Raw genomic sequence first — 26,849 nt, forward strand, 5'->3', positions numbered from 1 at the left:
GTAATAATAGTATGATCGCCTAGTGAATTTCATGTTAAATATCCATGTAAACTTTAAACCCACAACCGGAGAAATAATATCAGAAGTACAGGAAATCTGTATATTTCGACTACTATCTGTAGTCCTCTTCAGCAGAATGGTTACAAGAAGATAGAGTATAGGTATAAATGAGGTAGTGAGGAGTACAGACAAGGGGACTTTTCACTTCCTCTATCTTCTTGTGACTATTCTGCTGAAGAGGATTACAGATAGTAGTCGAAATATACAGATTTCCTGTACTTCTGATATTATTTCTCCGATAGTCGCATAGTGGGTTTAAAGTGTACATTTACAAATGTGTAATAACATTACACTTTTCCATTAAATATCCTTTATTTTATTTCATTTTATTTGATTCGGATTCAATCATATATACAGTAAAATACAATACATGTAAGACTCATATTATACATAGTAGGTACGCGCGAATCCACGCTCGGCGCCACTGTCGACCATGTACTGTTTACATCGCCATTTTTTGCGGCCCACTAGCTTTTGATTAGCTTGGTTTGAATGCTTGCTGCGTTCAGCGCATGCGCAAGATATTCAAATTACCTTGTTGTTTTACAAATGTATGCTTAATTCTTTAAATAAAAAGAAAAATCAGCGATTTAAACGGAAATTTGGTTATCAAACTTGGCAACATAGTTTTCCGAGTAAAAATATTAAGGTAAGGCATTATTAAATATTATTTTAATTTATATAATCATGTTTATCAACTTATTTTCTCCCGGAAATGAGAAGCTTAAGATCGTTGATCACTTGGTGTTTGAGCTTAGGGTCATCACATGTAGGCATATGGTCACGCGCGAAACCATGCGCGGCGCCGATATCGCCATCTTTTGCGCCCCGTCCGTTGGATTTTGATTTTTGTTTGGCTTAGTTTGAATACTTGGAGCGTTCAGCACATCCGCAGGGTATTATCTTGTTGTTAAACAAGTTTATGCCCAGTTCTTCAAAACCTTACTAATTCTTGCCGGTTTCAACGCAATTTTTTACATTAGCCTTGGCAAATTAGTTTTCCGAGTAAAAGTGTACAGGCAAGAAACTAAATCATACAATATTGAATGTAATAATGTTGTTTATTAGCCTCTATTCTACCGGATATGAGCAACTTTAAAATCGTTGGTAATAGTGCAGTTGTGCAATCTAATGATATTAGCCTGATTATCCTGCAAGTTTTTCACTAGTGTGCTAAGGTCATTATTTTGAGTTTCCGTGCTAACTACATTTGCCTATCAATTCTTCCCTATTTTCTAAATGTAAGAGTTTATATTTATTTCCACCTGCAGAATCCATTACCTTTAAGGACCTGAGTACCTTGGTGAATCTGCGAAAATAGTTTTACTATAAACTAATAAAAGGGCTTATAAATATTTTATTTTGTGTGTAAATTGTTTAGGTTATTTTGGTTTACTATAGTGGCTTTATGCAGGTTGTGATAAACTAGTACACTAATTTCAAATGAACTATAGTTTTTGTCCTGAACATTGTCGACATTTTTACAGCCGAAAGTGCTTAGTACGGCGGGAGCGTTCTTTGTTTGAACGTATTCTTTTCTTTTCTATCATAGTAAATACACTGCGCCCCCATAAGCTGGAAGCCCAGAATAAGAGAATGCGTTTTCCACAACTCACTAGAATTATCAGGTAAAGTAATTATGAATGTAGATGTTGTCGTTTGTTAAGTAATGATAAAAAACCCAATCAATCAAATTTTTATCTTAGGTGGCCGTTTACATCATTATCATATCGACTTCTATGGCGAGAGCGATGTGCCTTTTCATATTCGTTATTTTCGTATGTGAAATATAAGGAGAATGTTTGGATATTCACTTAATGAATAAATGAATATTTTCTGGTTTTGTTGTATCAATGTATACAAGAAAGTACTCTCAAATCGTGTGTACCATGAATACAAAGCGAATCCAAATATCGAATAATAACGCCTAGAAATGTAGTGAGAAATTAATTCAAATTAATTGGGTTGTTCTAGGTACTCATGAGCGAAGGATTTCCCGGAATAGAATTAAATATTTTGGAGAAACCTAGTGTAAATATTCAAAGTAATGCAACTACTACGCAAGTTAATAGTTCGGGGAAAACTAGAATAATTATAATGATGAATCTATTGGATATCCCCACCTTCCCTTCCTCCTACCCCTTCTCCCCGTCTTCGGCATACATGAACTCGTACACGATACGAGCATAGCTCCCCTTTCCGTAAGATACAACCAGGTAAATGCATACGGATACATACATACATGCACGCATTCACACACGTGAGCACAGACGTGCACTCGTGCACGCGCATGAAGACGTACACATACACCCGCATGGGTTTGGACAAATACACGTTTGCACGCATACACCTTAAGTGACCTTTGGACACAGGGAAGCATATACGCGCGCGTGCGCACACACACATATCCTCGTGGCGCAGTGGTTAGTTCTCGCCTACCAATACGGAGGTCCGGTTTCGAATCTCACCCAGGGCTGAAATAATTTCAGTATCGCTTCGCTGTGGGCTGTTACTCCAACTCTTGTGGGCGGGGAGTTGGGTGTGTGTGTGTGCGTGTAAGGTCACAGTATTACCCATAGATCGGTCGTACGAGCTCTGAGCTCTCATCTGGGAGGTTAACTGTTGATCACAAGTCCAACACGTGATCCAAGACTGTGGTAAATGGTGAATCACACACACACACACACACACACACACACATGCAGTGGATAGAATTCCTGGCTGCCACTACGGTGGTCTGGGTTCGAATCTCGCCAGGCTGAAATAATTTCAGTATTGCTGTGCTGCGAGTCGTTACTCCAACTCGTGAGTGGGGAGTTGGGGTGTGTGTGCATGTAAGGTCATAGTGTTACTCATAGGTTGGTAATATATGAGCTCTGAGCTCTCTTCTGGGAGGGAAATGGCTGTCAATCACAAGTCCAACATGTGATCCAAGACCATGGTGAATCACACATGCACACATATACATGCATGTACCTATACTAGGCACACACACACAAAATAACATGAACGCTGATGCATTATGGGAATATATATATATATATATATATATACACACACATTAATTACATTCGTAAATATCAAAACCAAAAAATTTACTACTACTGGACAACATTGTGCAGCAAATTTTCCTACCAAGTTGAGGGAATGGGCAAACCATGGAATATATTGACAAATGTACCCCTTTCCTTAGTGATGGCCTGTAGTCCATTGTATTTACCACTCATGTTACTTGCATTGTCATAACTCTGGCATCTACCATCTTCAGAGCCCTTACATGCCTAAGTGCCACCCCAGAGGCAAAGTTCTCAGTGATGTCCCCCCCCCTTCCCATCTCCACTATTCCTGACTGCCTATTAAAGCTATTGGCTTGTGAAATAATTAAACAGATTTTAAAATTGTTATTTAATGTCCCTGTTGCAGAAAAGACCAGGAAAAATATTTCATTCAGTTGATTCTCATACAAAATTTGTATATTATGGTAAAATATTCAGGGCTCCTCAGACTTTTTTTTATTGTATTTATTTTGTCAGCCTTATGGGCGGCATGTCCAGACTAGAATTGGCGCCCCCAGGCATATGCCCGCCCCCAGCCCCCCCATGTGAGGGCCCTGACCATCTTCGATGTTGATTTCCCTTTCTGTAAAGAAATCTAGTAAACTGTCAGTAAGATTTGCAGAACTAGGTCCTTCCATCTTGAAAAAAAAAATTATAGGTATTTCTACTGATCCAGAAGGCAACATATATTGCACAATTGAAGTAAGTTGGTCAATGTGTGCTAAATCTGGTGTTGAATCCAGTGAAACTGAATAATACTTGCACTTTTTAATTTCATAGATTATTTGGTCAAGTATCTTGGTCCCGATCAGACTAATAAACTCTGCACACACATCTTTGAACAGATATGAAGTATGGACTTTTCCTTTGTTCCCATGAGCATTTGTGCTCAGATAGAAATGGGTCAAACTTGGCCAGCAGTTATAGCAGTCCAAGGAAAGGGAGACCTTGTTCTGATGAAAACTTTAAAACTTCTACAACACAATCAACCGCTTTTCACCAGTACTGATGTTCATATTCCATCTGTTTGACAAGTACAGCATCAACACTATCACCCTTCTTCTTCTTCTGAGCTAACAAGGCAGCAATAGCTTTCTTGTGCACAGTACTTTCTTTGTGTCAAACCAGTCCAGTGTTAGCATTCTTGCAATTATCAAAATCTTCCTCGGCAAGCTTAGAAGGGAACTCTGGGCTCATAACTTTGCATGGAAAGCAAAATAGGTGGCCTTGGCTTGTTGAGTAACAGAGCCAACATCTTTCTTTTATACATTTTATAAGTTTGTGACAGAGAGGGGGGGTCGCCGAATTTATGAAGTGGCCTTGCTGTGGATGTGCTGTGTCTTGCGACTGCTTCTGACCCAGAGTAGTGGACAGGATGCAGGGATGACCCGTCATCCAGGAGGTGCCAAGATAAGAGGGAGGGAGAGAGGTGGAGGGGAGTGGAATATGTAGGAAATGGAATGGGTGGAAGTGTTTTCTATGACTTTTTCTTTTTGGCTAACCCCCCCGCGTAAGGGAGAAAAAGCCTTTGGTATATTTAAGATTGTGAACCCTGTTAAAGTAACTTTTCTTATAAAATCTTGTTTTATTTTCACTTTTGTATTATCTTCTGGAGGAAATAAACTCAAAGTATTTATTTTGACAGTCCTAGTTTCCTTTAGCATTCCAGTATTCTTTCAGAACCTCATCAAATTTTGGTGGCCACTTTCCTAGAGAAGTGGAAAAAAAATGTTTTTGTCCTCCACATCTTTTGACACTGGTGTTAAATCTATTGTTTCTATATTTTGGTATTCTTCTCTACTGTGTACCACTGTTTTGGCTTCTTCCAAATGGTCAGGCTTGAAACTGTTATCCTCATCATACTTGGGTGGTTTCTTGACCTCATCTTAAGTTCAACAACACTTTCATCAACTGATGTTAAAGGGTGGTGTCCACCTTCAGGTTCAGATGTGTCAGTGTCACTAGGTTTTATCTTAAAGAAAGTAGTTAACTTTGGACACGGCCACTATCTCCTTCAGTCTGTCCTCCTTAGTTGTTGTTGTTGTTGTTTTGTATATATATATATATGTATATATATATACATACACATATATATATACATATATATATATATACATATAATATATATAAATACATATAATATATATAGATACATATATATATAATATATATAGATACATACATATATATAATATATATAGATACATATATATATATATATATATATATATATATATATATATATATATAACACGTCCAGACAGTAACTGTACCCAAAATCTTGTTAACAATTCACCATTAATTTTTCTGGAAAAAAAAAAATTGCCAGAATAAAAAAAAAATAAAATAAAAAAAAAGGCATAAAAAATTAAATGACAGCCAAACAATAATTTAAGATATATGATAAGCCAGTTATTACATATTGCATAGCTTGCCAGTTATACAATATGCAATAACCAATATAAATACAACCTAACATGACCTAACAAAACTTGGCTTAGTATTTAAGTAATTATAAAGTATTTATCAAGTTATTAAGTATTTAGGTGATTCTTAGATGACACCACCTGAAACCACTTTTCTCACCTTTCTCGATGCTGGCTATACATTAAAGAAGACTAAAGAAGAACTTTTCTAGGAATATGATATTATATCATGGCTTAAAAGCATTAATGGCTTTCTTTACAGAAATACAACCTAACATAACATAACCAAACTTGAATATTTAAGTAATTATTAGATAACACTCAGAATCTCACTTTTCCCATTTTTCCCGATTGTGCCTGTTATGGCGGGGTAATTCCCAAACAAGGCAGTTTGTTTCTTAGCTTTTAATCCTGACCATGTTTACATGGGCCCCGGCATGTCTCAAAATCATTAGTACAAGTATATCTATGCCAGGTGTCAGTGGGCAGTAACAAAATATAAACAGTCAAGTATTATGAAAGAGAATCAGAACAAATATAGCTTAGGATCAAACTCTAAGTAGTAAATGAGGGATTTATACACTTATACAAAAACAATGATAGAGGTAAATGTATATACAAGAAACATACTGAAACACAAACATGAATCCTTACATCCTTTTTTTTTTATGACAACCAATTAGGGTGCCACAACCATACAGCACTACAAATCAAGGCGATCTGGAGGGTTTATAAGTCTGCCAGATTTGGTTCTATTCTCACGTTCCCTGATAGGAGATTTAACCGGAGAATTGTTAATGTGAACCTTGTCTTTATCCGGGTCATCAGGAAAATTAACATCAGTGTTAGGAATATCACATGAAGGTTTGTTATGAGCATCAGAAGGGCAAGACTCATCAACAGAACTATTATCCATTACTACAGGAGTTATAGGCTTTTTAACCTCTTCCATACGGTGCCGCCTACGTAGGCGGCATGAGGAGCAAGTGGATACGCGAGGCTGCCATATCGGCGTCTTGATTATAATTATTGTATTTGTCCCTGCGTAACTGACATACTCTGTAAACTGGCTTCATCATATTTTCTATGGTCATCAAAATTCATGGGTGAAAGAGAGAACGATCGATATAAGCGGTGACTATTTTTTATGATGTGAGTATTATGACGCAACATCGTACGTCTGGCAGCTAATGCTGCCCGCGAGATTTTGGCCTGAAGTGAAGTGGTTAACACTCTGAGCCACAGTGGTTACATATCTTGGCATAATCTGATCAGCATGCCTTCTCCAAAATACATTTCCATGATCCGTTAATTGAATCTTATAATTACGTACACCTAACTCTTCAATTTCTTTTCCTGGCAACCATTTCTCTCCCTTTCCATAATTTCTTACAAACACAGCATCCTCTAACTTATATTTGGATACACCTACAACCTCTTCCTCAATCTTACTTCTCTTCTTTTCCTTTTGAAGGGAGTGCAAAGGTCCCTTAAAAGTTCTACCCATTAACATCTCTGAGGGTGTTTTGCCTGTGGAAGCACTAACAGTTCTTCTCTGATTATATAAAAATCTACATATTCTAAGATGAATATCCCCACTTTCAAATTTACGCAATCCACTTTTAAAGGTTCTCACTGCACATTCTGCTAACCCATTTGAGGAAGGATTGTATGGTGCTGGCATCACATGTTTAACACCATTCTTAGACAAAAATTCCTCCATTTCTGCCGAACAAAAATTTGCAGCATTATCTGACACTATTTGGTCAGGTAAGCCAAAATTTGCAGATGTTCTTTGCAACAACTTAATAGTAGCTTTTGAAGAAATGGTTTCAGTAACATGCACATCCATGAATTTGGAAAAAGAATCAACAATTACTAAAAAATATTGTCCATCTATAGGTCCTGCATAGTCAATGTGTAATCTTGACCATGGTATATCTGAATCTGGCCAAGCAAGAGACTGAGATTGGGGCTGCTGGTGATTAGAAATAGAACAAATAGAACAACTTTTGGTAACTTCCAACAGATCTTGATCCAGCTTAGGCCACCATACTCATTTTCTTGCTTCAGCTTTCATCGCATTTACTCCATTATGACCTAAATGCAAATGATCCAACACCACTCCTTAATTCCGACGGAATTACCACTCTATTTCTGAACAACACAATTTCATCATGAAAGCTAAGATCATTTTTGATCTTGGAGTACTCTGAAACATTAGGTTTATTTTGCCAAATTTAAGGTTATTTACAACATTTTTAAGAACTGGGTCCTTTCTGGTATACAGTTTGACTTTGTCCAAAACAATATCACTATATGCCATTACCTTGATTAAATTGACATATTCAACAGGTACACTAGATTCATTGTCTGAATCTACTATGGGTAATCTACTTTAAGCATTCGCAACATGATTTTCTCTGCCTGCTCTGAACACCAGATCAAAGTTAAACTGTGATAACAATATAGCCCAACGCTGCAATCTGGCATTGGCATGAATTGGAATTTGTTTCTGTTTACCAAATAAACCTAACAATGGTTTGTGATCAGTTTTTACAACAAATTCTCTTCCTAGTAAGAAATATTTCAACTTAACTACTCCATAAACCACCGCAAGAGCCTCTCGATCCAGCTGAGAGTAATTCTTTTCAGCGGAAGATAACTTCTTACTAGCAAAATACACAGTCTGTTCTTCCTTATTCACAACTTGTTTTAAAACACATCCAACTCCAACTGGGGATGCATCAACCTCTAAGATAAGGGGAGAACAGCCATCAAAATTTGACAAAACCCTTGAGTTACACAATTCTTTCTTAATAATCAAAAAAGATTTTTCTTTTACCTTAGTCCACTTAAAAGTTGCATTTTTCTGTAGATCATACAAAGGAGCAAGATTGTAGCAAATTGTGGAACAAACCTACAATAATAAGTTACTAAGCCAACAAATGACTTTACTTCTGCCACCAAGGTAGGAGCTGGGGCTTGGGCAATTGCTCTTATTTTACATTCAGAAGGTTTTATACCCTTCCCACTCACATCATATCCTAGATATTCAATTGAATCAGCTTTAAGTACATATTTACTTTTATTAACCTTGACATTGTTCTCTTGAAGTATGCTTAGTACTTTTAAAAGTCTTTCATCATGTTCCTGTTCAGTGGAACCAGTTACAAGAATGTCATCCAAAAATACTGCTACCCCTGGAATTTTACACTGAACCATGAAGCGCTGAAAAATAGCAGGAGAGGAAGCAAGCCCAAAAGGTAATCTGTTGTATTTAGATAGACCTTTTGGAGTGTTAATCACTAAGTACCTCTGAGCCTCTTCATCTACTGCCATTTGCAGGTAAGCATTTTTTAAGTCCAGCTTGGAAAAGAGTTGTCCCTTTCCAACTACAGACAAAAGTTCATCCACCTTTGATAATGGATACTGATCTACTAGCAAAAACTGATTGAGGTATTTAAGTCTGCACATATGCGTACAGATTTCTGGTCTTGTTTTAAAACTGGTACTATCGGGGCTGTCCATTCACTGAATTCTACAGGGGAAATGATACCCTCCTTAAGTAGGTTGTCCAACTCGTCTTCCACTAACTTCCGAAAATGGAATGATACTGTACGAGTTTTGTAACACTTAGGTACAGCTTCAGGTTTAAGATGTATTGATGCCTTAACACTAGTTATGGGTTTTGTTGAATCAACTGTGTACTCATCTAATAAGGTACTAACATTCACAATATTATTTACTCTAGACACTCCAGAGGCATCAGGAATACCTGTAAGAGAAATTCCTACTTTTTGCTGTAAATCGTTACCACATAAATTTGTATTACCAGAAGCTACAACACAAATGTATGTTCCAAGACATAATTATTATATGATACTGTAACATCCACTTTTCCTAAAACATCAATGGCTGTGTGACCATAAGCACGCAACCTTTTATTACCAGGTGACATGGATAGTTTTAATGAATGTACCCAATTTTGTGATTATGTGGAAACACAAGCACCTGTATCAATCTCAAATGGTATTAAATTGTCATTAATCTTGAAGTTGACTAACTCAGATTTAACAGAAAAGATATCTGATTTAACACCAAACAAATTGTTATCTGCACTGTCTGAATCTGAAGAATCTTCCAGTCTGTTTGCAGCTGCATTTCCTTTTCCCTTACTTTTCTTTTCAAACTTTGAATCTTTTAATCTACAGACTGCTTTCAAATGTCCCTTTTTACCACACATGTTGCAATGTCTATCTTGAAACCTGCATTTTTCACTTGCATGGGGAAAACCAGTGTTTGCATGTGAGCTTAGACTTACTATTACCTGATTGATAATAACTAGAGGTCTTAGGGTCATGTCTACTTCCTTTTTTCTTATGTAATTTTTTACTCTGATACCGCTCTTATACTGTTATTTTCACCCACAAATGCCTGTTCCATATTTAATATTCTATCAAAAGTTTTCTGGGAAGTCAAAGTTTGTAATTTGAAATTTTCTGCCACTAGATTGGGAAAATAAATTTCATTGTCCACTGCCATAAATAATTGATCTCGTTCATGGTTGTCAAACTGGTCAGCGAAATTACAATCTTTGGCCAGAGCCTTTAAATCTGCATATAGATTATTTAAACTTTCACCTGGCCGTTTTTTTCCTTTGTTGAAATGCCACAAGACTTCTATGGTAGGATGGAGTGACTATATAGCACTGCTTTAACGCTTTCACTAACTCATTAAATGATTTTGTATGAGGGAGATCAGGAGCACAGATCATTCCCAACTCTGCGTACACAACACTTTTGACAGACACTAATAATAAGTTTTTCTTCTTCACTAAATCTTCTTCACTGTTGCCAGTTATTCCTGTATATTGGAAGTGAGCTTCCAAAAGACTCAGCCATAGGTCTAGTGAAATCCTATCTGGCTCAAATCTGTCAATCTGTCTGTCCTTAGACATTTTTGTGCAAACACTAAGAATTACTGCCGATGCAAAAGCCGGTGCCTAATCTGAGGCTAATAAATGCATTGTAGACATACTTAGTCGTGTAATCTCAATGTCCACTTTACCATAGCACTCATAATCTAATCTCGCCCTTGTTGCCACTGTTATGGCGGGGTAATTCCCAAACAAGGCAGTTTGTTTCTTAGCTTTTAATCCTGACCATGTTTACATGGGCCCGGCATGTCTCTAAATCATAAGTACAGGGATATCTATGCCAGGCGTCAGTGGGCAGTAACAAAATATAAACAGTCAAGTATTATGAAAGAGAAACAGAACAAATATAACTTAGGATCAAACTCTAAGTAGTAAATGAGGGATTTATACACTTATACAAAAAAATGATAGAGGTAAATGTATATACTAGAAACATACTGAAACAAACATGAATCCTTACAGTGCCTATACGGTAGAGAAGAAATTTCCCAGAAATTCTATATTGTATTATTGAGGACATTATTTATTTATTTTCATTATTTATTTCATTCTGGGTAGATATAAATGAGTGCATAGAGGGATTAGGGAGAAATGTCAATGTAGTTGTATTGGGAGACCTAAATGCTAGGGTAGGAAATGAACCAATTGACGGAGTGATTGGAAAGTATGGAGTGCGAGGCAAAAATCGTAGTGGAGAGTTAATGGTGGAGATGTGTCTTGAAAGAGTTGATGACAGCAAATACAGTGTTTAAGAAGAAAGTCAAGTATAAATACACATGGGAGAGGGTGGTGGATGGAAGGGTGGCAGATAGAGCGTTAATGGACTATATAGTGGTGACTAGGAGTATTTTTAGGAAAAGTTAAGGATGTACATGTTCAAAGGGGAGAGAGTGGGGGAATATCAGATCATTTCCTGGTGGAAGGTAAATTGAGAGTGGAGAAAGAGGAAAAGGGCAGAAGGTAGGGAGGTACTTAGCATAAAATGCTTAAATGAAGAAAAAAAAAGGAGAATGAGTATAAGAAGTTGAGAGAGGAGTGGGAGAGAGTAATGGATAGAGTAGAACTAGGAGTGGAGGAGGAATGGGGATGGTTCAAGGAGGGAGTCATAAGGTGTGCAAAGATGGTGTGTGGAACAAGGAGGGTGGGAGGAAATAGAAAGAAGGGTAGTGAGTGGTGAGATGAGGAAGCAAAGAAGGGTGTAGAAGAGAAGAAGCAGGCATTCATAGATTGGCTACAAATTAGAATGAGGGAATTGTATGAGAGGTACAAAGTAAAGAGAAGGGAAGTTAAGCATAAGATAAAGGAAGCAAAGAAGAGAGCAGATGTGAAATGGGGAAAGAGTATGACAGAAAATTTTGAAAGTAATAAAAAGATGTTTTGGCCAGGAAGTTAAAAGAGGAAGAGGAGGCTAATCAAGTAAAGAAGAAAAGGTAAAAGGTGCAGATGGAGATGTGATAATGGAAGAGAAGGCAGTGAGAGGAAGGTGGGCAGAGTATTTTAGGGACTTGCTAAATGTGAAGGAGGATAGGGAGGGAAAGGTAGTTGCAGTGGGAAGCGCTAAGAAAATGAGAGTGATGAGTGAGGAAAATGGAGGAGAAATAGGGAAGGATGAAGTGAAAGTAGCTGTTAAGATGATGAGAGCAGGTAAGGCACCTGGTCTGGATGGATGCCATGCAGAATGTCTGAAGAAAGGAGGTACAGTTATGGTGGACTGGTTGGTGAGGTTATTTAATGTTTGTTTAAGAGAGGGTAGAGTGCCAGAAGACTGGAGGAGTGCCTGTATAGTTCCACTTTACAAAGGAAAAGGGGACAAGTGTGAGTGTAGTAGTTACAGAGGGATCAGCTTGTTGAGTATAGTTGGGAAGGCTTATGGGAGGGTCTTGATTGAGAGGATTAGGAGAGGAACAGAGGGAGTAATTGGTGAGGAACAGTGTGGTTTTAGGATAGGTAGGGGATGTGTAGATCAGATTTTTGTGGTAAGACAGATATGTGAAAAAGCTATAGGAAAAGGTAAGGATGTTTTTTGGGCTTTTATGGATCTAGAAAAGGCTTATGACAGGGTAGACAGGAAGGCACTGTGGGAGGTACTGCAGATATATGGGATAGGAGGAAAGCTGTTAAGAGCAGCAAGAGTTTTTATGAGAGTAGTAGAGCTTGCGTTAGGATTAGAAATAGAGAGAGTGAATGGTTTGAGGTAAAGGTGGGACTTTGTCAGGGGTGTGTTATGTCACCCTGGCTGTTCAATCTTTACATGGATGGGGTGGTGCGAGAGGTGAATGCAAGGGTAGTGGGTCAGGGGTTGGAGATGATTAAAGAAAATGGAGAAAAGTGGGAGGTAAGCCAGCTGTTGTTTGCTGATGACACTGCGCTTGTAGCAGGATCGGAGGAGGGATTGAGGAAGTTAGTGACAGAGTTTGAGAAGGTGTGTGAAAGAAGGAAGCTGAAGATAAATGTGGGCAAAAGTAAGGTGATGAGATGTACAAGGGGAGAGAGTGACAGTAGGCTGGAAGTGAGCATTAACCACTTCCATACGGTGATGCCTACGTAGGTGGCATGAGGAGCAAGTGGGTACTCGATGATGCCGACGTCGCCATCTTGATCATATTTATTGTAGTTGTACCTACGTAATTTCCATTCTCTCTAAACTGGCTTCATCAATTTTCTATGGTTATCAAAATACACGGGTGAAAGAGAACGAACGATTGAGCACTGACTTTATTTTTTATAATGCGATTATTATGACGCAACATCGCACGTTGGGCAGCTAATGCTGCCAGACGTGCTATGTGCCCCGGAGTGAAGAGGTTAAGAGTGAGAAACTGGAGGAAGTGGATAGTTTCAGATATTGGGTGCAAATGTGACAGGGAAGGGAGGAGTGGGGGTCGAGGTAGAATGTAGATTGAAAGAAGTGAGTAGATGCCTTGGTGGATTAAAAAGTGTAATAAGAAATAAACATCTGGGAATGGATGCTAAGAGGAGGTTATATGAAGGAGTGATTGTGCCAACAGCAATGTACGGGCCAGAAACATGGAACATGAAAGAGGAAGAGAGAAAGAGTTTGAATGTGTTTGAGATGAAATGTCTGAGAAGTATGATAGGGGTTACTAGGCTAGATAGAGTGAGAAATGAGGAGGTGAGGAGGAGAACAGGGGTGGAAAGGGAGTTGGGAGATAGGGTTGATGAAAGAGTATTAGGATGGTTTGGACACATGGAAAGAATGAGTGAAGAAAGATTAGTAAAAGAAGTGTGGAAGGCAGAGGTAGAAGGAGTGAATATGAGGAGGCGTCCTAGGATGAGATGGATGGATGGGGTGAAAGGGGCTTTACAAAAGAGAGGAATGTCTGTAGAGGAAGGATGAGAGAGAACAGAAGATAGGGGTGAATGGAGAAGGTTTGTATATAGATGAGACTGTGATGCATGAGGGGAGTGGGTGGGGGATGGGGGGTGAGGAAGTATGTATGAGAAAAAATTTGACGCAGCCCGAAGGGATTTCTCCCTGTCTTCTCCTTTTCTGCATGAGGGGATGGAGAGGGGGGGTTGCTGAATTTATGAAGCAGCCTTGCTGTGGATGTGCTGTGTCTTGCGACACTGCTTCTGACCCAGGGCAGTGGACAGGATCCAGGGATGACCTGTCTTTGTATCTTTCAGCATCAAGTTTTTTTCTTAAAGTCTTGAATAGTATTTGCCAGGTAGGTGCCCAGATAGGAGGGAGGAGGGTGGATGGGAGTGGAATATATGGGAAATGAAATGGGTGGGAGTGATGTCTATGCCTTTTTCTTTTTGGCTACCCCCTGTATAAGGGGGAAAAAGCCTTTGGTATATGTTTGTATGTATTATTTATTTATTTTATTTTTTATTTTTTTCCTTGGCCATAAAAAAGCTGGATATTATCAGTCATGTCAAACTCAAAGTCCACCATGGGCCATATTAAAGTTGTTGTTAGTGCTGCACTTGCTCCAATTAAAATTATTTAATACATCATTAAATGCAATTTATTAGACAAAATTATTGACAAAATATGCAATTTATAGACAAGAAACCAAGAATCACAAGGTTGTGAGATCAAATGGCACACTCGAGTAACACAACAATGCACAATAAAACACACACAACTGGCCGAGAATGTTTTCATGTTATAATCAAATACCAGTGAGTTTGAAGGATTCCTGTATCAAGGGCGCAGCACTAACAGATCATTATTGGTCGAATTCGAATGATTGTTGTCTTCATGTTTGTACGTCTGTGTGCAAATGTGCATGCTATTTTTCATATGTTCCTATGAGTAGTTTTTCCAGAGCGCTTCTACATTTGGATGCCATAATTGATGCGACTCTCTGCATGTGCATAGGCATATAACTTTTTAAATTTACAAAATCAATTGATAAATCTACTGTTAGTCTGTTAATGCTCTTATTATCAGACTTGTTATACAATGCTCTAATGAAGTGTTCTATATTTTTATTTAATAAAAAAACTCGGGAAAATTAGTAATTTTTTTCTTGGGCTTTTGTACGTACATAAGGGCAAAAACTTAATTATATTTTTTACACCACAGGGCCCCCTGAAGCACGAGGCCTGTAGCATGTGCTTTATGTGCTACTAGGTTAAACCAGCACTGTATACAGCTATTACTATGGGTGTGTGTAGAAAAATGGAAGAGAATGGGGCTTACCAGTCACCAAGGAACAGTGTACAGGTCCAGGATGAGTTCAAAGCACCCCTTCCAAGGGCTTCAAAGGATATGGAGGGTCAATAAGTATGGAAAATGGTAAGCAGCGCTAAGATGGGTGAGTAGACTATAGAAATATTAAGTTATATGGCAATATTTTTGCATTTTTACTATGAATTGCTCATGTAATTTGAGAGGTTGCTGCTTTTTCCCAAGGGGGGCTCCTGGAAATTACTGACCACCCCTAGGAGGAATGCACTCCCCAGGTTAAGAACCACTGAATTAGATACTTTGTGAAGGCACATTGATGTAATTGCACAAATAACAAAATTGAATTAGTGTAATGTAATGGTGTAAAAATTGTGTTGGGTAAGGTTATGATCGTGTGGAAATAGGCAGAAAAGGTTGTCATGGCTTGGCTTTGCAAAGATTTGAAAAGGTTGTCCACATCAATCGCAGGCACACTCATGGCAAACCAGACCAATGTGGAAAAGGCAGGTTCCGCGAACAGTGTCTGCAGGAGAATTAGTGTAAGGTGTGGTGGTGGAGGCGGCACGAACATCCTCCTAGTTGTATTACATGGAAAGGGAGCTATACTAATGTTGACCCGTCTTTGAATCTTTCAGCATCAAGTTTTTTTCTTAGTCTTGAATAGTATTTGCACTCACTGTTTCTTTAAGTTATTCCAGATATAGCACTCTGTCTGGGAAGTTTTTCTCTTTTTTTTTTTCAGATCTCTTCCAGTTATCCTTTTTGAGTTTCTTTTCATGACCTCTTGTTTTTCCATTGTCATTTTTTAGTAAATCATTCCTATCAAGGATTTCCATTCCTTTCATGATTCTATAGATAGTAGATCACCTCTTTCTCTTCTCTGCTCCAGTGTAGGTAGTTCCAATTTGGATAATCTTTGTTCATATGTTAATTTGGAAAGAGCTGGTGTCAACATTGTCATTTTACAAAGGATTACAAAGGTGGAGCATGCCGACAGGAGACCTTTTGGTCCATAACTAGGTTGGATGCAAAAGAATATATACATACATTTACCAAAGGGTTTTTCCCCTTACATGGGAGGTAGTCAAAAAGAAAAAGGCATAAAAACCACTCCCACCCATTCCATTCCCTACATATTCCACTCCCCTCCACCCTCCTCACTCCCTCTTATCTTGGCACCTCCTGGATGACGGGTCATCCCTGCATCCTGTCCTCTGCCGTGGGTCAGAAGCAGTGTCACAAGACACAGCACATCCACAGCAAGGCTGCTTCATAAATTTGGCGACCCCCCCCCTCTGTCCCCTCATGCAGAAAAGGAGAAGACGGGGAGAAAACCCTTCGGGCTGAATCAAATTTTTTCTCATACATACTTCCTCACCCCCCATCCCCCACCCACTCCCCTCATACATCACAGCATCATCCATACACAACCCCTCTCCATTTACCCCTATCATCTGTCCTCTCCCATCCTTCCTCCACAGACGTTCCTCTCTTTTGTAATGCCCCTTTCACCTCATCCATCCATCTCATCCTAGGATGCCCCCCTCATATTCCTTCCTTCCACCTCTGCCTTCCACCTCTGCCTTCCACACCTCTTTTACTAATCTTTCTTCACTCATTCTTTCCATGTGTCCAAACCATCCTAATGGTCTTTCATCAACCCTATCTCCCAGCTCCCTTTCCACAAAAAATATATAAATGATAAGAAATATAGATAAAATAAAATAAAAATTATAATAATATAATTGATAATAAATAAAACAAATAATACATAGGTATAGTTAAATGATAAACAGGTAAATAGTAAATAATAATAAACTGGCAAGTAAATAATAATAAATAGAAATAAGCTAATAATAAATAAACAGACATAATAACAAACAATCAAATACAGTAGAAGCCCGATTTAACGAATCTCAATTTAGCGGAAGCTCAAATTAGCGAACTGCAAATAGCAATAACGAAAATGCTCAACTTAGCGGAAATGGTCCGCTAAGTTGACCATTTTCCACTAGCTGGCCAGACGCATGTCTACGGAAATAGCTCAATTTAGCAGGAACGGTAAGCTAAGTTGAGCATTTTCCATCAATTGGCCACATGCGTGTCTCAGAGTCCAATGTTACCAGATGTTACCAGATTGTGGTGGTGGAGTCAAGGAAAAATTTATAATTTAGTACTTTGGAGGTATATAAATATATATATATATATGTACGTACTATAATATATATACAATAATATATAATTCAGTATATGTATAAAGTATAATTGTAGCAGAAATATATTCAAGTAGAAATAGATGGTATAATAGGAAAACAAAATAATGAAACGGTAAGTTGATGGGAAAATTCAAAATCAGTAAGCAAGAGTAATCACCACGAAAAACACTTCCATAATAACGAACTACGTTTTCTGCAACAACACAACAATAACGCTCACTATCCAAAAACCAACTGCCCAATCCTATTAATCGCTAGAATTATGTACATTGAACCAAACACGAAGCTATGACTAATATTCCGCGAAATTCACACAGCTCATATCATTGTTACACGACACACACACACACACACACACACACACACACACACACACGGCTCAGTGGCGGATTGATAAAGCACTGGCCTCACAAGCCAGAGAACCGGGGTTTGATTCCCCGGCCGGGCGGAGATAAGTTGGGTTTGTTTCCTTTCACGTGTAACCCCTGTTCACCTAGCAGTGAGTAAGTACGGGACGTTAGTCAAGGAGTTGTGACCTTGCTGTCCCGGTGTGTGGTGTGTGAGTGGTCTCAGACCTACCCAGAGATCGGCAAATAATGAGCTCTGAGCTCACTGCCGTAGGGTGGTGTCTGGCTGTCTTGACAGAAACTGCAGCAGATCTGAGGTGAATACACACACACACACACACACACACACACACACACCAAAGAAATCTGCTGGGAAGAGATGACCATAAAGGGTGGAGAAGACTCATGGGGAAATGTTCTACTTGAGATGATTATTGACCACACAATGACACAATGGATCCAAGAGAACACTAGGTATAGAAATGAAGACGAACCATCAAGACTAGACCTAATAATCACATCAGAACCTGAAATAGTGGAAAAGATAGAATACCAGGTACCGATAAGTAAAAGTGACCACATATTGATAGAACTAGAACTAAATGAGAAAAAATACATGAAAAGAAATGAACAATATAGAAAAGGAAGAATGATGAATAAAAAAACAAATTTTGATAAAATAAGAGAATTCTTTCAAAATGAAAACTGGGAAAGAATACACAAAGAAGATACAACAGTAGAAGAGAAATGGAATATTTTGACAAAAATTAAAAAAAAAAAAAAAGTGTGGGAAAAGTATGTCCCAAGACAAAAACAAGAAAAAGAATATGTAAAGTGCTGGTACAACAAAAGTTGTAGAGTGTTAAAAGACAAAAGAGACAAAGCTTGGACCAAATAGGAGAAAGACCAAAGACCTGAAAAATGGAAAATATATACTTGTTATAGAAATGAATATGTACAAGCGTGCAGAGAGGAAAAGAGAAAATATGAAAAAGATGTCATAGAAAAATGTAAAGATCAACTAAAACTATTCTACAGATTTGTAAACAAACTGAAAAATAAACAAGACTTGGAGAAATTAAGACAAGGAGGAATTGAATACACAGAGGAAATAGAAATGGCAGAAATTATGAACAAGCATTTTAAATCAGTGTTTACAAGGGAGAATATACAACCGGAAGAGATCGAATGGAAAGAGAAAGTCCCCCCTATGAAAGAAATAGAAGTAACAAAGAATGAAATAATGAAACACTTGAGTAATCTTGATGTTAGAAAATCGCATGGACCAGATGAAATAGCAAACTGGATTTTGAAAGAATGCAGAAATGAACTGGCAGACAAAATACATAGCATAATAGATAGTTCCTTGAAAGAAGGAAAAGTTCCAGAAGATTGGAAAAAAGCAAATATAGTACCTATATATAAAGGAGGTAATAAAGAAGACCCTACCAACTATAGACCAGTCTCTCTAACAAGTACATACATATACCAAGGCTGTTTCCCCCTTTCAAGGGAGGTAGCCAAAAAGGGAAAGGCATAAAAACACTCCCACCCATTTCATCCCTAAATACACTCCACACCCCTCCCACCCTCCCTCTCATCTGAGCACCTCCTGGATGACGGGTCATCCCTGCACCTTGCCCACCGCCCTGGGACAGAAGCAGTGTCGCAAGACACAGCACATCCACAGCAAGGCCGCTTCATTTAATCTGCGACCCCCCCTCTCCGTCCCCCCTTGCATATAAGGAGAGGACGGGGAGAAATCCCTTCGGGCTGCGTCAAAATTTACTCACACATACTACCTCACCCCCCACCCCCCTGCCCATTCCTCCTCATGCAATCACAACATCATCCATATACAACCATTCTCCACTCACCTCTGTCTTCCGTCCTCTCCCTTCCTTCCTCAACAGACATTCCCCTCTTCCCCAAAGCCCCCTTCACCCCATCCATCCACCTCATCCTAGGACGTCCCCTCATGTTCACTCCCTCCACATCTGCCTTCCATACCTCTTTTACTAGTCTTTCTTCACTCATTCTTTCCATGTGTCCAAACCATCCTAATATTCTTTCATCAACCCTATCTCCCAGCTCCTTTTTCACCCCTGTTCTCCTCCTCACCTCCTCATTTCTCACTCTATCCAGCCTAGTAACCCCCACCGTACTTCTCAGACACCTCATCTCAAACACATTCAAGTTCCTCTCTTCTTCTCTTATGTTCCACGTTTCTGCCCAATACAGTGCTGTTGGCACAATCACTCCTTCATACAGTCTCCTCTTTGCATCCATTCCTAAATGTCTATTCCTCATTACACTCTTTAATCCACCCAGGCATTTACTCGCTTCTCTCAATCTACATTCTACCTCCACCTTCACTCCACCTTTTCCTGCTACACTTGCACCCAAGTATCTAAAACTATCCACTTCTATTGTATTCATAAATTTAGATAGCATTAAACTACATGTAGATTTAGATAAATGCGTAGTTTCTGTATGTGTGTGTGTTCGTGCGTGTTTCAGCGTGAGTGTTCCAGAGTTTCTAGAAAGCCGTTTGTACCTGTTGAATTAATTGTCAAATAGATTGTAATGCGAAAGTTGAGTGAATGGGATATAGATCATCATTGCTGTAAATTTAAGTTGTTACAAAGGATTACAAAGGCAAAGCATGCCGACAGGAGACCTTTTGATCCATATCTAGGTCGGATGCAAAAAAAAAAAAAAAAAAAAAAAAAAATCATATTAATAATAAATTAAAACTATAACAATGTAAATAACAATTAAAATACATAAATAAATGCATTGGTATAGTTGAATAACAAACAAACAGGTAAATAGTAAATGATAATAAATTGACATATAACTAATAATAAATGAAAATCAGACAGACAAATTATAACAGGACAGGATCAAATAATATAACATAAATTATAATAATTACAGCATCTTACTTAGGTATTTATCTAAATGATTCTTAAAGCTTCGAACTGAACTACGTTGCACTACCTGTGCAGGAAGTTTATTCCATTCATTAACTACACGGTTGGCAAAGTTGTTTCTACCTACTTCCAAATTGAATCTATTTCCGGACAGTTTGAGACCATTGTTTCTTGTCTGATTCTCATTCAATGTGAAAATTTTGTCACTTTTGATGTCAATTCCCTTTAAAATCTTAAAGACCTGTATCAAGTCACCTCTGAGTCTACGTTTTTTTAGGGAAAACAGATTCATGTGCTTAAGGGACTGTAGGGCGCGAAAACACGAAAAATTCTGGAAAATCAACGAATTTTAGGTAAACATTTCAAAAGATTCTCTATGATGGTGGTAACACTTTAGCCAAATATTACAGCTCAATTCCGTTTCTTTTCTTATATATAAAATAAAATAGATAAATTTTTGGCAACCTCTGGCAACCCCATTGCATGAAAAAACATTCTGTATATTGAAATAAAGTCAAAATTTTGATACCCAGTTCTGTTTTGTTTACTATAATTAATATATATGGAGATATCTGGCAACTTGCCCAACACTAATCGTCAATCACCACAAGGATCTCAGTATCTCTTCAAAGCTAAAGGAGAAAGGATGTCGCCCTGTCGCGTATCTGTTAGCCTACCAGTCATGCATGCGATCGTATTATCTTTTATTCTACCAACAGGTATTCAAAAGATTCTCTATGATGGCTGTAACACTTCGACCAAATATTACAGCTCAATTCCGTTTCTGTTCTTATATATAAAATGAAATAGATAAATTATTGGCGACATCTGGCAACCCCATTGCATGAAAAAACATTCTGTATATTGAAATTAAGTCAAATTTTCGATAGCCAGTTCAGTTTTGTTTAAAGTTTTAAACGGAAACGTAAAAAAAATAGACAATGTCACGAGTGAGTACGCGGCCGGAGGATTTTAAATGCCGGTGCGCTCCTTTAAACTTTAAATGCCTCTCCTGAAAAGTTTATGTTTTTTATATTTAAATAGCCATATCTCTGTTTCTTTTTGTCCGATTTCATTCATTCTTTCGAATTTGTAAAGAGAAAGAGTAATTCTTTAATTTGATCAGGAAAAAACAAAGGAAACTGTAACTTAATTTTTTTGTTTAATTTATCATAGCAGATTTTCACTGAAGTTTCTACTATTCAAAATAAAAAAATCATAAAAAAGAATAAAAGAGAGTAGGAAAAAATCTAACTCAATGAAGTTGTTTCCAAGACTCTAATCTTTCATTTCCTACATAGTAGGCTGATTACCTATGCCTGTGGATACTTCAATGATTACAGATACTATCATAAAAAAAAGAAAGAAAAAAATTAACTACACGTAATATATACATGTTACTAAAACAATTTAGTATGCAATAATACTCTTTCCGATAGAGTAAGTATACATAAGTTCACCAAAGAAATTGAACAACTTTTATGACACGTTCACCTATAAGCACTTCCCACAGTCCCTTAAGTCGATTTTCGTATGATTTATTTTTGTTGTGTAACTGAAAGTGAATGAATGTAAAATTTCTGTGTGCAAATGAATAATTAAAATAATTAGATAAATTAAATTTAGCAACTGTTTTGTGGATTGAATCGCGGTGCTTTGTCACGCACCACAACAGATTTTTGTGAGCTCATTGCGTACGGACGAGTGCATTTTCCGTGACTGTGGTGAAGAGTGAAGACGAAGTTGTACCTAAATTCTACAAATATTAACTTTAAATACACGAAGTGTTTCACTACACCTTTATTGTACCAAAAACAATAAATGGTGGCGCGGTGTTGAGAATTAGAAGTGCTCCCCCGCCCGGCCTACCCACAGCGTCTACGCCATTACGTAAATTGGCAGTGTACAAGTCTCTGCATTGTTTACAACAGAGTGAAGATCTGTGTGACCCTTATTCCAGTCTGCGCTCCTTGGGTGATCCCAAATTGAATTTTCAAGCAATTCTCTGCCCTCCAAACGGCTTTCCACAAGGCGCTTATAGGGTCACCTCACCTGCCCAACCGAGTTCGTCGCTACCCAAGCTCGAAGTGTCTTCGCCCGCATTTCCCGTCTTTCACTCTCACCGTCACCCTTCAGCTCGCCCCCCTACCCAGCTGTCAATCATTCGTACGGTTCAGCTCACCCACAGGAAGTACCTCACAGCATACGCGTGACTCCAAATTCCCGCAGACGCGTACTTCCAGTATCATCTCCTTCTTCAAGTGGATTACGCAGTTCCAGTCTCTGCTCCACTTCTCCACTTCCCAAGTGGAATTCCGGAAACCACGAGCGTTTGGAAGTCTTCCGCTCCAGCTTCAACCACTTCCACGGACGTGCTGTACTGTGCTGTGCCTGCTGTGCTGTGCCCAACGTATGTGACCTCCACCTCCACTTCCACTGTCCAGCATCGTGACGTCAAACGAGGTCACCATCTTCCAGCCCTAGCTGCATGCGTGACGTCACGACCGTCCTCGCAAGGCACCATCCACCTCCATCCGCTCTATGTTCCTCACAGCGGACCAAGCGGCCTACACCTCCACTGCACACCATCCACCTCCATCCGCTCTCCATTCCTCACAACGGACCCCAACGGACTACACCTCCACTGCACCCCAACCGTCTCCGCGTCCGACGCCCCACGTTCGCTCACCACCTCCAAAAGTGACATTCTTAAACTTAAGTTCCAGTGCAGTTTATTATTATACTCTTAACTTTACAGTGTTTGTGTGATATAATGATAAATCTTTACAAACAATAGTGTTACCTTTTGTTTTGTTTTTATGTCATTACCATTATTATCTGCATTTTGTATATATTTACCAATAATTCTGTGTGCCTTTACTAAAATCTTCCACTGTTTGCAGCCAAGTTCCACTGCTCTTCCATTTCACATGTGTGTTTCTCCATCCCTCTGTGTCTTCTCTCTACATCTCAAGACGTCTTCTTCTAATATTTCTAAGGTAAGTGGAAAACCATTTTGGCAGTCAGTGCATCCCATATGACAGACTTTCCTTGTAATATTTTTCGTAGCCCCTCCCTCCAGAGTCTACCTTCATCCACAGAGTCAACACCTTCACCTCATCCCTCCCCGAAATTCTCATCGCTACTCAGTGTGTCACTAAACGACCTTCCACCCCTACTTTCTTCTCCGTTCTCATCCCCAAGTTTAAGCCCTACCAACATGGCTTCTTCCTCATCCCAACAACCCCGTCAACTCATGACTATTGTACACGACACGGTAGATGTACCCAAATTCACAGGTTCCAATATTCCCTTCCATTCATTCCTTAACAATGTCGAAGCAGCTATTAATTGTAGAAATTGCACTACTGATGATGAAAAACTCAGTGTCCTACGCAGCTTTGTTGATCAGAACTCCGTAGCTGGAGACATCCTGCAAACAGATGCATTTCAAGAATGCAACACTTATACTACTTTTGTTGACTTAATTAAGACTCAATTTGGCCAACACACTACCCTTGGTGTTCTCACTCCCCTATATGACCTTGCCTTACAAATAAACTCTCCTCCTTATGTCAGAAAAGAAAAGGCTGCAAGACTTGCTTCAGACCTAAAGGCTCGTCTAAAATCCACTCTAGCATCGTCCAACTGGGTTGATGCCGATGGAAAAATCTCCCTTAACCAAGTTGCATCCCTCTTTGCCTACTTTCGCTTTCTTTCTCTTCTCCATCCAGACACCTTAAACAAAACTAAATCCATACAGTTCACTCCAAATATGACCATCTCAACTTTGTCTCATCAGATCCAAGAGTCACCAAAGACACTGACAGACATTGATGCCCAGCCAGCCCCAATCCCCAAACCTACCTTAGCAGTTGCACATGTGTCCCGATCTGCCTCTCGGCAAAGATCCACCTTCCGTCCCAGATCCATTTCTCGACCTAGACAAAGATCCTTCTCACGTTCAACTGTTATTTGTTACTATTGCAAAACCCCAGGCCACTATGCTAACAGATGTGCTATTCGTCTCTCCACTCCTCCTGATAAAGATTGCCCTGTCCACGGTAAATGTTTCCACACAGCTGCAGAATGTCGTGTTTTGGACTCCAACCCCTCTCAACAGACTTTCTCTTCCCGTCGAAGTTCCCCTTCTTCTTCTCCTATATGACTATCTCCCTCTCCTTCTCTCAGCACAAACCCTCCTAGCATGCCTCTCCCATCCCCACCACCCACCCTTCCCATTTGTACTCTTTCTAACTCTAACACATGGTCCAATGCTATTTCCATTCCTGCTATGGTTCATACCTTTCCTATATCTCTCTTCATAGATACTGGTTCTCCTGTAAATATCATAACTTCTTCCACCTTCCACAAACTCTGCCTATCCTATAAGCATGTTACAATCTTGGAACCTTCCGATCTCCAACTTACTAACGTAGATGGTGTTCCATTTCCAGTTTTAAGGTCAGATATCAAGACTTCCATAACTTTTTGTATTTACAGTTTAATGTACATAAAAAAGCATACTGACAGTATTCTATATAATTCCACAATCTACATCTTATCAAATTTGGCAAAAACAGTTGTTTGTCTTCATCTCATTGTGTCGTCTGCTATTCGAAACAACCCGCCCGTGCGCTTCGAGACGTTTGGGGAATTCCGCGTTCGTGACGTCACAGTTGCCAAACAATATTGTTATTCTGAGAGTGCATCGTATTGCTTTTGCATTGTCAGTCGTGTGTCATCTCTTGAGTGTCTCAATTTTTTTTATTTTATTGTCACAAAATTGTGATAATAATGGTGTACTGCATTGCCGCAGGCTGCAACAATGGTAGTGGAAGTGGGAGGAGTTTCTTTCAATTTCCTACGGAGCCAGCCCGATGATCGGAATGGATAGAAAGGTGAACAGAGCAGGCAAAAGACCGGGCAAACTGTGGGAGCCTTCGAAGTTTTCAGAACTTTGCTCTGACCACTTCGAAGAGGAATGCTTCGAAATGAATCTAGCGTTATCGATTGGATTTATGGAGAAGACCAGGAGACATCTAAAACCTGATGCCGTGCCCTCAATTTTTGCAGCTACTACAAAGCATTCCACGCCGAAACCAAAAAAGAAAAGTAGGAGGTAAGCGTTTGATAAACGCCGGAGGCTTGAGGTACCGTAGGCAGTTTACTTTTTCTGACTCCATGCATCATGTGCATGCGTTAGGCTTAGGCTGCCTATGTCAGAGAGGGCTTGTTATAAATTCCATGGACATGCAGGATGGCCTATATAGGTCTAGTAGGCCTAGTGAATTAAACTGGCCCTGAAGCCATGGACCGGAGCAGTGGCGGCGCCATGGGTGGGCTTTAGCCCCTCAAAAAAGTGGCCAGGCCCCCCCCCATTAGCCCCCCCAACTGAAATGAGCAAATTGAAAATTTAAAACACTCATTGAAATAATTTTATTAAGTGGAATTTTTAATTGCCAGGGCTAAAGATTTGTCAGCCATCAGTGCTAGCCCTACCATTAACCCCCTCCCCTTCTGAAATGAGGATAATATCTGTATATTATCATATTACTAATAGCCCCCCAAAAATTTGCTCAGCCCCCCCCCCTTAGCCTCCCCAACTAAAAATTCCTGGCGCCGCCGCTGGACCGGAGGTATAAAATATTGCAGATACCTACAAAAGACACACTAAATCAGATGTAGTGTCTGAAAGACAATCGCGAACACGGTTTAATCATTGAAGCACTGACTAGGTTGTGTACAGCAGCAGTATTGCCATCACATTTACATGATAAAGAGTCAACAGACTAGTACATGGTACATGAGTTTGTAATCAAACTAACAGTGATTTCATAAGTCCACATTGCTTCCTGATATTTATATCACATGTCATTGCGTTCACATCAAACTTGGGGATATTTGAAACCACAGTATGTATAGTCCTCACTTTCCCACTGTGCACGAATTCGTGAGACTGCACAAGATGGCAAAACTTTTTTTTTTTTTTTTTTTTTTTTTTCCTTTTTTTTTAACAAGGATGTGGTAAATCCATCTGGTGAAGTGCCGGTAAGCAATATATCTGTATAGCCTGAAAGAAACAACTGCATAAATATTGATAATCATTTTATGATGTTTTTCCTTGTACATATTTTTATTTTTATGCACTTTACTGTGTTTAGTAAAATAGAAAATACACAGTTGACAGTACTTATTAAAAGATTATT

The 26,849-nt window shown here is 39.0% G+C and overlaps 1 long non-coding RNA gene across 1 annotated transcript in view; it reads left to right on the forward strand.

The window, feature by feature from the left end:
• The first annotated feature begins 1,572 nt into the window (after nucleotides 1–1,572).
• LOC143023603 (uncharacterized) overlaps nucleotides 1,573–26,849 on the forward strand; it is an 80,316-nt gene continuing 55,039 nt past the window's right edge. Inside the window, exons 1-2 of the long non-coding RNA XR_012966185.1 lie at nucleotides 1,573–1,688; nucleotides 15,037–15,268. This is a non-coding gene — a long non-coding RNA (uncharacterized LOC143023603). The remainder of the gene's footprint in view (nucleotides 1,689–15,036; nucleotides 15,269–26,849) is intronic.

Source organism: Oratosquilla oratoria, unplaced genomic scaffold (genome assembly GCF_046742065.1).
Source record: "Oratosquilla oratoria isolate Oo_2021 unplaced genomic scaffold, ASM4674206v1 SCAFFOLD52, whole genome shotgun sequence".
Classification (NCBI taxonomy): domain Eukaryota; kingdom Metazoa; phylum Arthropoda; class Malacostraca; order Stomatopoda; family Squillidae; genus Oratosquilla; species Oratosquilla oratoria.